The 13,213-nt window shown below is 38.0% G+C and overlaps 1 protein-coding gene across 1 annotated transcript in view; it reads right to left on the bottom strand.

Annotated features, from left to right (window-relative positions):
* Positions 1 to 13,213, bottom strand: part of NELL2 (neural EGFL like 2) — a 136,198-nt gene that overhangs the window by 86,974 nt on the left and 36,011 nt on the right. The gene's annotated exons all lie outside the window — the stretch shown is intronic.

The following is a 13,213-nucleotide window of genomic DNA, read 5'->3' as shown; positions in this document are numbered from 1 at the left end:
TCCTCAGCTAAAAAAAAAGAAAAATGCATTTGAAATTTTATCGTGACAAGGAATCAATTACAATTCATGTCTTCTCATTAGCTGGAAAAGCTAAATGTTTCTATTACATTTAAAACACAAAGTCATTTTTCTACACTAGTCTTAGAATAACTTAAGAGTATCTATAGTGTGAAGCACCTCCAACACTAACAGGCTGTTTAGTCACACTGGCAAGAAGACAATCTGAAATCCTAAATTCCTTCCCCTGCCTCTTGTGTTCCTTATATTTCCATCAACTGCTACCAGGAAATTGCATAATTCATCTAACCTATGCGGTGGTGTTGAGAAGTGTTCTATAGAATTCATCTGAATCCTGGAATACAGGCTCCTTGAGTCATCCTTAAAGACTAAAGAGGTAGTCTGAGCACTGAAAAAGCAGTGAAAACATGACTAAAAACTCTATTGACAGCTGTTCAGCTGAGACAAATAGACCTAACAGATGAGTAAAACTTGTAAGTAGGCTGTCAGACAGGGGAGTCTGGGAAAGAGCCTACAGCCAGTCAAAGACAAGGGACACTAATTGCACAAATCGAGGTATCTCTTGGTAAGCAAAGATCCAAACTGGACCATGTGTTTGATGCCAGCTTCCCCTAAAAAGGGCATTACTGCTATTCACAATGCAACTTCGGCTTGGTTAAACAGAGCAGCCAAAACAGTTCTACTGAACGACACGAAAAATTTTTGCTTTAGTGCAATGGACCATATTCTTTCTGCTTGTTAAAGAGAACTGAAATATTTTGGCCTACATAGTATTTTAAAAGCTTGGGCTTGCCTAATGTGAACAAAATGCCCACCCATTTTATGAAAAATTCACTGTGTTGACAATACAATACTCAAATAATTTTCACAGCAAAACATCAAACTATAAAATCAAACATCTTAGACAAAAGCCTTAGAGGGTGTCAAGAGAAGAAAAGCAATTGAGCTTAATATTAATTAAATGACAACTGTATTAAAGTTATATTAAAGGTTTAGAAATAGGATAACAGTCTGACAGACCAAGAGAACTCCAATGCAAATATTACAGGTCTGCTTAATCCCCATAAAGATGGGATTAGACATTATCTGATACATTCTTTATGTCAGCTACCTGCAACACCAATGACATAGCTATATTTAGTGAAGGTGCAAATAGATACTTTATCAAATGCTGACAGGGAAATTTGTACTTTGTTCCATCTTTTCTCAGCTGGACTGCTGGGCAAGTTGTAAAAGATATTTTTCTGAAAACTTTGTTAGGAGAAAAATAGCAGAGCTGGAAAACTAAACACCTCCCTAGAGCACCTTATGCTTCAAGACATGCTTAAATTCACCCATACACCCATCAGAATGCCTCAAGTCACAGGCATTCACATGCAAGATGAAATTAAATTAACTGATTCAGATTGAGTATTAAGAATTTATGAAATTAATTAAAAACTGCTAAAGACTTGCACACTTTTGAGTCAGTATTTTGAAATCTGTGAGAGCTAAACAGATATCACCACGCAGCATTAATTTACTACATAAAAAGAGCCTTGTGTTCTCCATTGCCATAAGATGAAACCATCCATGGACATGACATGGATAGGAAGACACACACCTACTGCTACAGCTGTACTTACAGGGTGTTACTGCTACTCTGCTCCCCAGGGACTTCAAATGGGAAACAATACATTTTATTCATTAGGATATTTGCCCATATTTTCCATAAAGAAAAAGAGAGGGCACCAATCATGCATAATTTTAAAAGACACAATTTTTGCACGTGACTACTGAGACCGTGGCTTTCTGCATCTTTGTGGACACAGGTCACATGAACATGTTCAGGAAAAGGCAAGTGCCTCTGAGCAACAGAATTTTCCCAGATTTAGACAGTTTAATTTGACAGCACTAAAAAATATCCTATGCAAATACAAGCTCCACCATCATCTATTCAGGCATTTATTAGGGTAGAAAAACTTGGAAGTGATGTTTAGTTTCCACGCTCCCAAGTCAAAGGTTCCACACAGCTTCTGTTCCAGAAATTCACTGCTACCTCCAACAGTTTGGAGGTTTCTTACCAACAGCTTGCCATATCAAGTACTCACAGACTAAAGTCATATTTAAGCAACTATCAGGGACCCTACAGATGCTTCCACTCTCAATCAGAATCTCCAGAACAGTTTCCACAGATGTTTTAGCTAGAAATTCTGCACTGTGACTTCGCTGCACACACCTCCCTAGTGAAGGCACAGCATCCTGTGACCTGGCATCCATCTCACTGTATCTACTTTCCTCTCAGATCCATGTGCTTTCCCTTCTCCTGTGAACAGCAGCCCCTGGTTAAGTTGGCTGTTTCAGCAATACTCACGTTTGCCTTCTTGGTGCAGGCCAGTCTAATGTGCTCAGACATTCCCAGGAGTGGAGCACCACATCCATTGCTGTTGTTAGATCTCACTTTCAAAGGACCTGCATCTAGCTCTGTACAGCAACTGACAGGGTTTCATGCTCCCAACTCTTCTTCCATCCACTTCTGTTCCCACATAAGGAATCTGCCAATCCTTCCATCCCTCCCTTCAGCCAGAATGACAGGATTAGTTGGCATAATCACAAACACTCCAGATAACTGTATTTAACATTCTTAAGCTAAGTCTTTAGCATTAGTTCAGCAAAAGGTTTTTAACGCAGACAGCAGTGTAAATACATTTTTGGAAATCTTGATTAAAATTGGCTACATGAACTGGCTTTCTAATTATTTTATTACTCACTCCCAATGTTCATTATCTAATAATATTTAGCCAAAAACTAACATTAAAAAAAAAAATCAGATATTACCAATAGTTTTGGAAATTTTCAAAAGACAACTTTTAAAAGAAACCAATGTACATCTAACATGCTGTTACTCAAGGCTAGAAATAACTATTATCCATTGTACATTCCCAAACAATACAATTCTTCATGCCTAAAGTCAGTTCAGGATTTGAAATAATTAAAATTTTAAAAGCAGCTGGAGCAGATGTTCACAGATTCTGCTATGTCACAGCTAATTTCTCCCAACTGTATCTATTGATATGCTGATTCATCACGGAAAACCAGTAAACTGGAGTTCATAACAACTGTTAACATAACTACTCCTTTTGTCTTTGGGAACTACATTAGTGAAAGAAAGCTTTACAGTCACTGATAATTTTTTAAAAAAAGAATCATATCTATTAATACTCCTACTGTCCTTAGAAGGACCTTTCCATACATTAGACAGACTTCACACACTGTGCAATTAAGTCTGCTTCTCTGTATGGAGTTGTATTCAACTCCAGGTGCAGCAATTTTCTCCCTGCAGTGGCAAGCAGCATCTCTGTATTCCTCCCATGTCAGCTGACCTTGCTTCCACTGGGCATATACCCTCCTTCTTTGCCTTAGCTTCATCCAAAAGAAGATCCCTTTTCAGTCAAGCTGACCTTCTGCCTCATCTACTTGACTTCCAACATTTTGGAATTGCCTGCTCCTGTGCTTTTGAGAGAGGGTGTTTAAAAAATGACTAGCACTGATAGAACCAGTGATTCCCCAAGGATGTGATTCCCTTATTAATTTGTATGTCTATTTTAACTTTCTACTTCTAAAATGTCTTCATTTATTCCCATGTTTCTTCACAGAAACTCACCACCAGAATACTGCAAAATAAGTAAAATGAAAAGCATGTGGTTACAGGCTTACATTGTACTACCAACTCTATTCATCAAGAGTCACAGAAGACAATGGACAACATTTAAGCATCTTGAAGTCATACACTACTACTATTAAGAAGCCTGCCCGAGAAATTCACAACAACCATATGCAAGATTGTTATCTCCTCTATGCTATACTCAGATTTGATTGCTCTTTTAGATGCCTTGAGGATCTACAAGGTTTCTAGATAAAACAAGATGAAAACATCTACAAACCCCCCCTTTACAAGCCTATGAAATTTGCCCAGAGAAAAATACTGCACTTTAGTCAGTATGCATATAACCTAAAGAGACATCTTAAGGAAACAATACCTAAATTTACATGTCCTTGTCAAAGTAATAACAACATAGAGAGAAGCATGGCTGTTCATCTTCCCAACCTTCAAAGTATTCAAAGTATTCTTACTAGAAAAAACAGGTTATGTGCCTGTTTTCCAGATGAGTCAAGCATATTTACTTGCTTTGATTTCAGGATGGGGGGCAGGAAAAAAACTTCCAACTGAAACCAGGTGTTTTCTGAACCAATTTATTGCATCAAACACTAATGTCACTGTAATTCTAACACCACTATATATGTATACACTGGACCAGAACAAAAAAGCAAACGTAATAATAACTTCAATTTTTTTCATCTGTTGGGGAAAAAAAGTTCTAGATGTAAAATAATGTCAAGGGATTTTAACCAAATGTCATGAATTAAAATGAAATTGAGGAAACAGTCAAAATTATACTTGAAAATAATTTAAAGCAAGAAGGGGAAACCAGAATTTTCATTTACAATCAGAAAATTACACAAATAATTTCAGTGAGTAGAAGATGAAAATAAACTAGTCAGCCACCCTGCAGAAAAAGGCTTAGGACGGTCAAACACCCTCACAAACAAATGAACAAGGTTTTCTTCTTACTGGAAACTGATAACAAATAAAAATCCCCAAAAAGGCAAAAATTAGTAAAAATTCTCTGAAGTGGCAGAGAGGCAGAACAAAGTTACAGAAACATCATTGACACAGTCCTGGTACAGTGACAAAAGCAAATTGCAGAAACTCTTCAAATAAAGAGGATTGCAATGATGTTTTTGAAGGCAGCAGAAGAGGAAAGCAGGATAAAGGTCTGTTACACCATATCAGCCAAGATTTTCATTTTAAAGTTGTGTTTCACATGGGACTAAGTGACCATTATTTGAAGCTGGATGTATTTTACGAGCTGACAGATGTAGAAACAGCAATCAATAACAGCCTGGAGGTCTATACATCACACTTCAGATATCTGCAAGCAGTAGTTAAGAGAAGTAAACCAAGAAGTAGATGCTTTAATTCACTACATGTTTCCACTGAAAAAATGTCAAACTTCTGCAGTCCAAGAGACTGAAAGCCATGGGTTTAAATCATTATCTTCATAAAAAGACAAATAAAGGATAACAGTGAGCATCATTTTATATTAATCTCACTGAATCAACTTCATTCATATTTTACCATCCCTTCCAGGGGAAATAAGATCACATTTATTGACAGTTTTGTGGTGGATTTCCTTCCAATAATTTATTTATTGAGTTTCAGCTTTCACAACCTTCCCATTTGTTTCATTTCACAGACATAGGCACTGTCAAAAAACTGTATGTGTGCCTTCTTCTACACTCCCATATCTCCTGCCAGTGTCTCCCCCAGGCCAGCTTTCCATCCAAACAATCCTTGTCAATGTGGCAACCCTGTTCTGAACACGAGTATGTCAAGTGCAAACTGGTCTTTGCAAAATTGTACAAGCCAGGAATCTCATTCAGTTGGTTGGCTGGATTTTGTAGAGCCTTGACTCCATCAGTACTCTCTGGCTCCCACTTCTAACATTTCTAGGACCTTGTCCAAAACCTGTAGTTCTAGGGTTTTCAGCTAAGGCAAATTTATTCTTTTTTCCACAGCACATACCCACTGAAGATGCTTGCTACTGATAATACTGATAAATATAAAAATAATACCTATTTTGATAGGTATTAACAAGATTTACAGAATAAAGGGTTCAGGCAAAAACTAGGATAACAGCTACAAGCTGCTGATTTGGCAATGTGCTTCTGGTTATGGGACAAAAAAAAACAAACCCCAACAAAAAATCCCTCCCAGAAAAAACCTAAAACAAAGCAAAAAAAAACCCACCACAGCCCCCCAAAAAACAAATCAAACAATAAAGAACCTCGTATACCAACAATGCATATACAGTGACATAAGCACATCACTGCTGAGAACAAACATTGAAATCAGCACACATGCATGTGAATACTTACATATTCTAGATGATTTTTGTAATTATAAATAGAACCAGATGTTTATAAATTATTATTTCATAGCTACCTAAGTAAATTCTGGTGAAATCAGCATTACTAAAGCTAGGGTACCAACTTATTAGAAGCTGGAACATAGCCAATCTGTCCTCTCCCAGCTGTCTGAAAGCAAATATATTCATATCTAGCATATGTTAATGTTTTATTTGCACTGAAGATAAACTAAAATAATAATATGCTGCAGGTATTTTGTATTTTATGAACTCCTTGGTAAGAATATAATGAAAAAGGAATGGAAAAGATTAGCTCTTTTCCTACACAACCTCGACAAAATAGGTTATAAGGAGAGCAGAGCATGGCCTACAGCAAAATTCTCCATGTAAAAAAATATTTTTAATTCTCTACCAATAAAATTACCAATATTATGTTTCCAATTTCTTCTTTAGTGCAGATTGCTGTATATCCAGTGTAATGTATTTTAATGAATAAGGATTTTCTTAAGCATACTTTATTTTAGCATTCACTCCTCAGGCACACAGTAAGACTAAAACCAGATAATTTTACCATTAACTGGAGTTCTCCTCATCTACTGATACATTGTCTCTATATCTAGAGTCTTCTAGTGGAGCTCCATAATGCATGGGGTCCAGAACAGCTAAAATGCCACTCAGCTAGGAGGAAGCCACACTTTGAGGCATGAAAATCTGAGACAGGCACAGGCACTGACTGCTCCAGTTCTCCATTGCTAACAAGGAACAACGAAATTCAAAGCACATGGGGAAGTGGGAAAGGAAACAAAATAGGAACAAAATATTTTGCGAAGTCCAAATACTGTAAGCTGTATTTCAATTTACTATAAGCTATATTTTAATTTATAGAGAACAAAAGACATAGAAGGAATGGGTTTCCTGCTCAGAGAGAAATTGCAAGTCAAAAGATTCCGTTTTCCTTCTGATGAGAAATACTGGCCAGCTTACAAATTAGAAAAGCCATGAGAGACTACATGCTCAGCAGCAAAAATCCCCTAACAATTCTGTCATTGGCTATTTAACAGAGATAAACCAGATATTGCTGTGGTGTAAGAGTAATTTGAAAATTTCTATAGCTTTACAATGGAAAATAGAGCAGAGACTGAGCACCTTGGGTCTGGGGTCAGACTGGCCCTGCCTACCAAAGCCAAGGGAATCCTTCCATTGTCTTCAGCTGTCTTTGAGTTCAGCACAGGAAAGGCACCAAAACATTCTTAGAGTGTCTCAGCTTCCTGAGATGTTACACATCCCAGAAAAGTGAAGTCTCTGAGGAGATCTTCCCAAAGTGTGTGTACTCCTGATGGAAGGGAATGAAGAAGAGAAAGACAGGCTGCTCTCAGTGGTGCCCAGTAACAGGACAAGAGGCACCAGGCACAGATCAGAACACATAAAAAAAATTTGGACTGAAGAAAATACTTTGTCTCTGTGAGGGTGACTGAGCACTGGCACAGGTTGCCCAGGGAGGTTGTGGAGTCCCACATATCCCAAATATCTGTGTAGATACTCAAAAGCCATCTAGCCACAGTCCTGGGCAGCCTGCTCGAGATGACCCTGCCTGAGCAGGAGGACTGGACCAGATCTCCAGAGATCCCTTCCAACCTCAGCCCTTTTGTGAGACTGACATTCTAGGAGCTGTGCTGGATTCACAAATGACAGGTGCATCAAGTATGTTTTCCTATTACAGCTTTGTAAATCTAAAACATCTCCACTGATTTTACTGACTTACACGAGCTCAAGGACATGGTTTTTCCTCTTGTAAAATTATTTAATTAGAAAAATTATTTATGTCCTATTTCTAAATTAATATGAATACTGACTTTCTTTTGAAGTCATGAGAAGTAATAAAATGGTTTAAACAGTTGGTAAAGTACAATGTAATTCATCTCAGTAGTACAAGTGGGTCTATAATGCTTTTTATCTGTCATCCCAATGTGTTACTGTCATTATATGTAATTCAAAAGCCTGAAAAACAAGGCTGATGTGAGACATTTCAGCACAGAAAATCCAAAAAGTAGAGGCTGAATGTACACTATTCTGCTAAATAACATTCAGAAGTTCTGCATGCTGACTACATGAGGTTATAGTAAATAATACAGCTCTATGAAACAATCAAGTGTTGGCTATATTCAAGATATCTTTTAATACTATTCTGAAGTAGGCTAATTTATCTGAATTTTCATATTAAAAAGAAATCTCAGAAGAACAAAATTTATGCTCTATTTGCACTTATGTTCTTTCAAAAGCCACACAAGTATTTAAAATCAAAAAGCAACTATATTTAAAATCAAAAAGCAACTATTTTTTTGTATTAGCCAGAATGTTGCTTTTCCTCTATATTCTAAAGTGTGCATTTTTTAAAGAACTATGATAAATGAGAAATCTTTGTTTTACTGATAAAAACTGCTTCTTCTTCCTCCAGTACTGCTGCCTGCTCTGACACCCCGAGTCTGCTGGCTGCCCTCAGCCCTCAGATTCATGCTGTGTTCCAGCCAGCCTGCTGGAGATGCTCTTCCATTTCCCTTCTTCTGATTTACTGCAAGGATAAGATGACCTGTTCAGGCAGTGACTAATCACTTCTCCAAGCTACAGCCTCTTCTCTGTGCCACACTGAATGCAGAAGCTTCTCCAGCCCTTGGCTGAACAAGGCAGGGGGCTGGCATCCCACTTTGCTGCTGATGGAAGTCACCTAAGGCTGGAGGATAAAAGCCCAGGGAGAAAGTGGCAATTTTATAAAAATATGGACCTCAATAAACAGCACAGGCTTAAGTCCACAATGCTTCAAACCACCTGGATTAATTTTGAGTTTCAGAGTAAGTTTAACCAATATTCCTTAAGTTTCTAGATACAAATGTTAATGCTCTTGCTGATGGTCAGTTGCTGCCACAAAGAAGCAGGTGGGCTTTCACAGCTCCTTCTCTCTCTGTCAGTAGGCTATAAGTGCTGGAGTTGGCAGAAGTGTCTAGCTTTAGAGGAAAAAATATGGGTGAATTATGACAAGCAAGATGGTAGGTAAATCCCTTTAATTTTAATCATAACATTAAAAGTTTCTACAAGATATCAAGACAGATCACTGCATGAGAAACCCACACATGTTAATAAGAGCTACAATGTCCATATTTGTGTTTCAATTATTTGGTTTAAAAATCCTTCCCAAGTTATAAATCCCCCTTTACACACTCTCTCTCCACACCTGCTAGCACCAGAACTGTGAGCTGATCCAGTACAACCCTATGCTTCTCACAGTTGCTTAAAATACTTGTGTTAGACTGTAGATTTGGCTAAGATGCACCAGAAACCCATCAAATATCCTGTCTCAGCAGAAAAACAAGCAAACAGGTATATGGAAAAATCACAGCCTGCAGATTTGACCATAATGGCTCAGATTTTAACCTATACTGGAATCTGTTGGGATGGATTTTAATAGTTTTCTACTAGGTCAGTATGTATCTGCAGCATCACTGGCAGGAAGAGAGTGATGAGAAGAGAGCACTTGCTTCCTGGAAATCAGTTGTGGTGATGGGAATTATTACTGCACCAGACACTGGCACAAATATCACTTCTGGTCTTGTAAAAAAAAAATAAAAATCAGTTAGTTTGTTTAAAATACACTAGTTCCATTTAAAAAAAATAAAGAGTGCGTATAGCTTTTGGAGGTGATGCCTTGGTGTTAATACATCGACTAATAAAAACATTACCATAATAAGATCTGCTGACTATGCATCAATTCTCTCAGCTGCTAAGACATTGGCAGTCCTTCCACAATTCACTTAAAATAAATGAACTTGTCCTTGGTACTTCTTAAGCCAAGCCTGTGGTCTAAAGCAATATTTATGTGGTCAGTAGGCAACCTTAATCTCTCCACAATTTCTATTGGTGCCTATCACCACACAAAGCAATTGCCTTTGCAGAAAAAAAAAAAAATTAATGATCTTTTGCACATTCCTTCTCAGAATTCTTCTAAATTGCATTAAGCATAGAAAAAAGTAGTCTCTGGCTTCCAGCTCCAAACAGTTCTCCACAGAAAGCTCCACTGAGCTGAGATGTATGCTATGGTAGCTGGACTGAATTTTACATTGTCTACAGCTGAAACATATATCCAACACACTGGCCCATTCATCTGCCCTGGAAGATTACTGCTTCTTTTAGCCCATTTCAGCTAATAGAAAACACAGTGATAATTTGCATTCATTGCCATTCCTCATGCTACCAGCATCGACCTTCACACAAGACAAAACAGTACAAGTTGTCTGAATGGCCTGAAACAAAGGTATGAAGTTAGGAGAGAAGGTCAGGGTTTGGTTTTTGTTTGTTTTGTGGCTTTTTTTCTTTTGGCTCACAAAAAGAACCAAAGTCAAAGAAATATTGGTTTAAAAAAAAATATCTAAACCATTCCTCACTAAGTGTTCTTCCCTGAACAAAACATTAAAAAAAACATGAAGAATCAGTTGTGCTGAAATTTCCTAAGTGTTGAAAATGTCATAGAACAAGACAAAACAAAGCTTCACTGTCCAAAACGTAAATGCTGGACTGGGCTGAAATTTAATTCCTAGGATTTGGCAGCGTGGGAAAGTCTGTTAGCATAACAGTTTAATGCCAGAATCAGGCTTAAAAATCCAGCACTTTACATTCCTATCTTACACACCCAATATACATAGCAGTAATTGATGTAAGATTAGTCTCACAACTTCAGCTGTCTAAAAGTTCAGTGTCTGATCTAATCACCTGGGCTCTGTACACAAGCCATGGAAGGAGATGTCCATTTCCAGAAGACAGCTAATCCCACCCCTTCCAGCCCCTCTCTGCACCAAGTGCCTTCTGGAGGTGCCAGTCTCTGCAGCTGGTTATCAAGGGAGCCAAACTGGTGATGCCCACAACTAGTAAATGAAACACAACAGGTAAATGAAACAGCAAATGACAGCAGGCTTGAAAATGTTTGGTTACAGTGTGTAACTCCCTGCAGTCTGAGTGTTAGCACACATCATGGCACCATGTCAGCTGTACCAGCCAAGATGCTCTGAAGCAGTGCCAGGCACAAGCTGAGGGCACAGGGCTGATCAGAGGCCATTCCCAGTCAACCATTTGGATGCAGATAATCTGCTGGGGGTGGGAAAGGGGAAGAGGCTTTAGCCATGTGAGCCACAAGTGCCCCAGGACTGTGCCTGCCCTGTATTTTATTTAGTAGCATAAGTGAAGTCACTTCAGATTGTATTCCCAAATTCTACATGCCTAAAGCCGTGAAGAATGACTCCATTCTCAGTCACTGAGGGGTAAAAAAAACCAAAAAAACAACCCCAACCAAGAAAAAAAAAAATCCCAAAAAGCCTCCTTGCTGGTCACTGAAAAACCTGTGCTCTTAACTCTTCTCTGCCAGCTGTCATTAAATCCAATCTCACTCTTTTGATTTTTGGTGGCATTGTTTTAACACCAGCAGAAGAAAGGAAGAAGTGTGGAGGGAAGCACTCAGCCCTGGGGGAGTGAGACACAGCCAAAAGGTTCCAGCAGCTGTCACTGCCTGGGCACTTCTACTCAAACAACAGTCTGGCAGAACTACCCATCATCTGGTATGAGAAAACAAATACCAGAAAGGAAACATCAATATCCATATATGCTCTATCCTGAAACAGATACTAAATCCAGCTAAAGAATAGTCTATCAGGCATCATTTTTTTCTCAGCACTTATGATTGCTTGTCCAAAACCAAGGATATGGCTCCATGAGCAAGACCCCTGATTAGCTGTTTTCCCAATTACAAGCCATCTGTGTTTGCTCTGTATTATCTAGTCAGAAGCTATATCCCTTGCTGTTGTCCTGAGCACAGAGAACAATTAAGTTATTCTCAGAACCTGTCCAGATGGAGCAGCTCAGCTTTGAACCCCTCCAGCAAGAACTAAGTTCAACAAGCACACTGACCTCAATCAGCTCAGAGACCCAGAGACACCAAGACAGAATACAGCTGGCACGTATGTATGAACTCAGAGACAACTTGGCATTTCCAACAAAGTGGCCTGGAGAATAAGTGAGAGTCTTGTAGCCTCCATTGCCTCTAACTTCTACTCTTTCACTGGAATTTAACTACCCTGTCAATGAGACTCCAATTTACATTCTTTGTCCTTTGGCTCCCAGAATTTAGCCACTTTAAAAAATAGCATGATTTATTTTAAAAGTCACTTTAAATAACCTAGATGGGAGTAGGAAAAAAAAATCAAAAGCAATTTTAATTTATATTTTCTGATCTAATTATTTTCTCTGATAGTTTGTCAAGAAAGTAGCATGCGTGCATGTTAGTTATAAATTGAATTATGTACTGGCATCAAATTAGCAACACTGAAACCAAGACACTTTGATAATATTAAGAATATCAAACAGGAACTATCAGAGTAAATATCAGTGTGCTGTACCAGAACCGCATCTTAATTCAAAGTAGAATCAATGCCCTACAACAAGGTCAATGTCCATATGCTTATTCACATTTCTTAACTTTTGTCAAGAGTCCCAATAAAAACAACTTTGGAAGAAGTCACATGATGTGAGTGCTTTCCCACTGACACCTGGATAGAGAATTCTCAACTCAATTTACAGGTAAAACATTACAAAAACATGCTTCAGAGGATCAGGTTTTCAAATTCTAACAACATGGTCAGAGATTCAAATGGCCTCTAACAGAGACTTGAATGCCACACATCCCACATTCCTGAATTACCAATTACCCTAAGTCATCTAATATGCATGGAGATTCTGTGTAGCTGGTTTAAAAAAGTATTTGAATTCTTATTTCCTCTTAATTAGAATTAATCTACTTGAGTAAGTTAATAAGGTTTCATAAAAAGGGATGGTTTGTGTAACTTCTAACACAATTAAATATTAATAAACTTCGGTGGGAGCCAGATCAAAGAGTACAAAACGTCTTCCTGAGTTTTATCTTACAACATGTCACTTTAACCAGTTATGTATTTCCCTGTACTCTGTAACAGGTTTTATACAGCAGTAGAACAGTGATGAAACCACACAGAAAAATCTCAATATCTACAGATAAATAAAGAAGCGTGTGCATCTCATGCTCAATTTCAAGAATGGACTCTACCATAGTCTGAAATAACTGACCATCACATATGGAATACACATACATACTCCATCTGAAATACTAAATATAGTCCATCTAGATAGTGATTAACCTGAAATTCCCCTTCTCT

This window comes from Pseudopodoces humilis, chromosome 5 (assembly GCF_049639895.1).
Source record: "Pseudopodoces humilis isolate 2021_Gansu_Grassland_sample_001 chromosome 5, ASM4963989v1, whole genome shotgun sequence".
Taxonomy (NCBI): Eukaryota; Metazoa; Chordata; class Aves; order Passeriformes; family Paridae; genus Pseudopodoces; species Pseudopodoces humilis.
The sequence above is the reverse complement of the archived record's forward strand: the minus strand, read 5'-3'. Positions and strand labels throughout refer to the sequence as shown.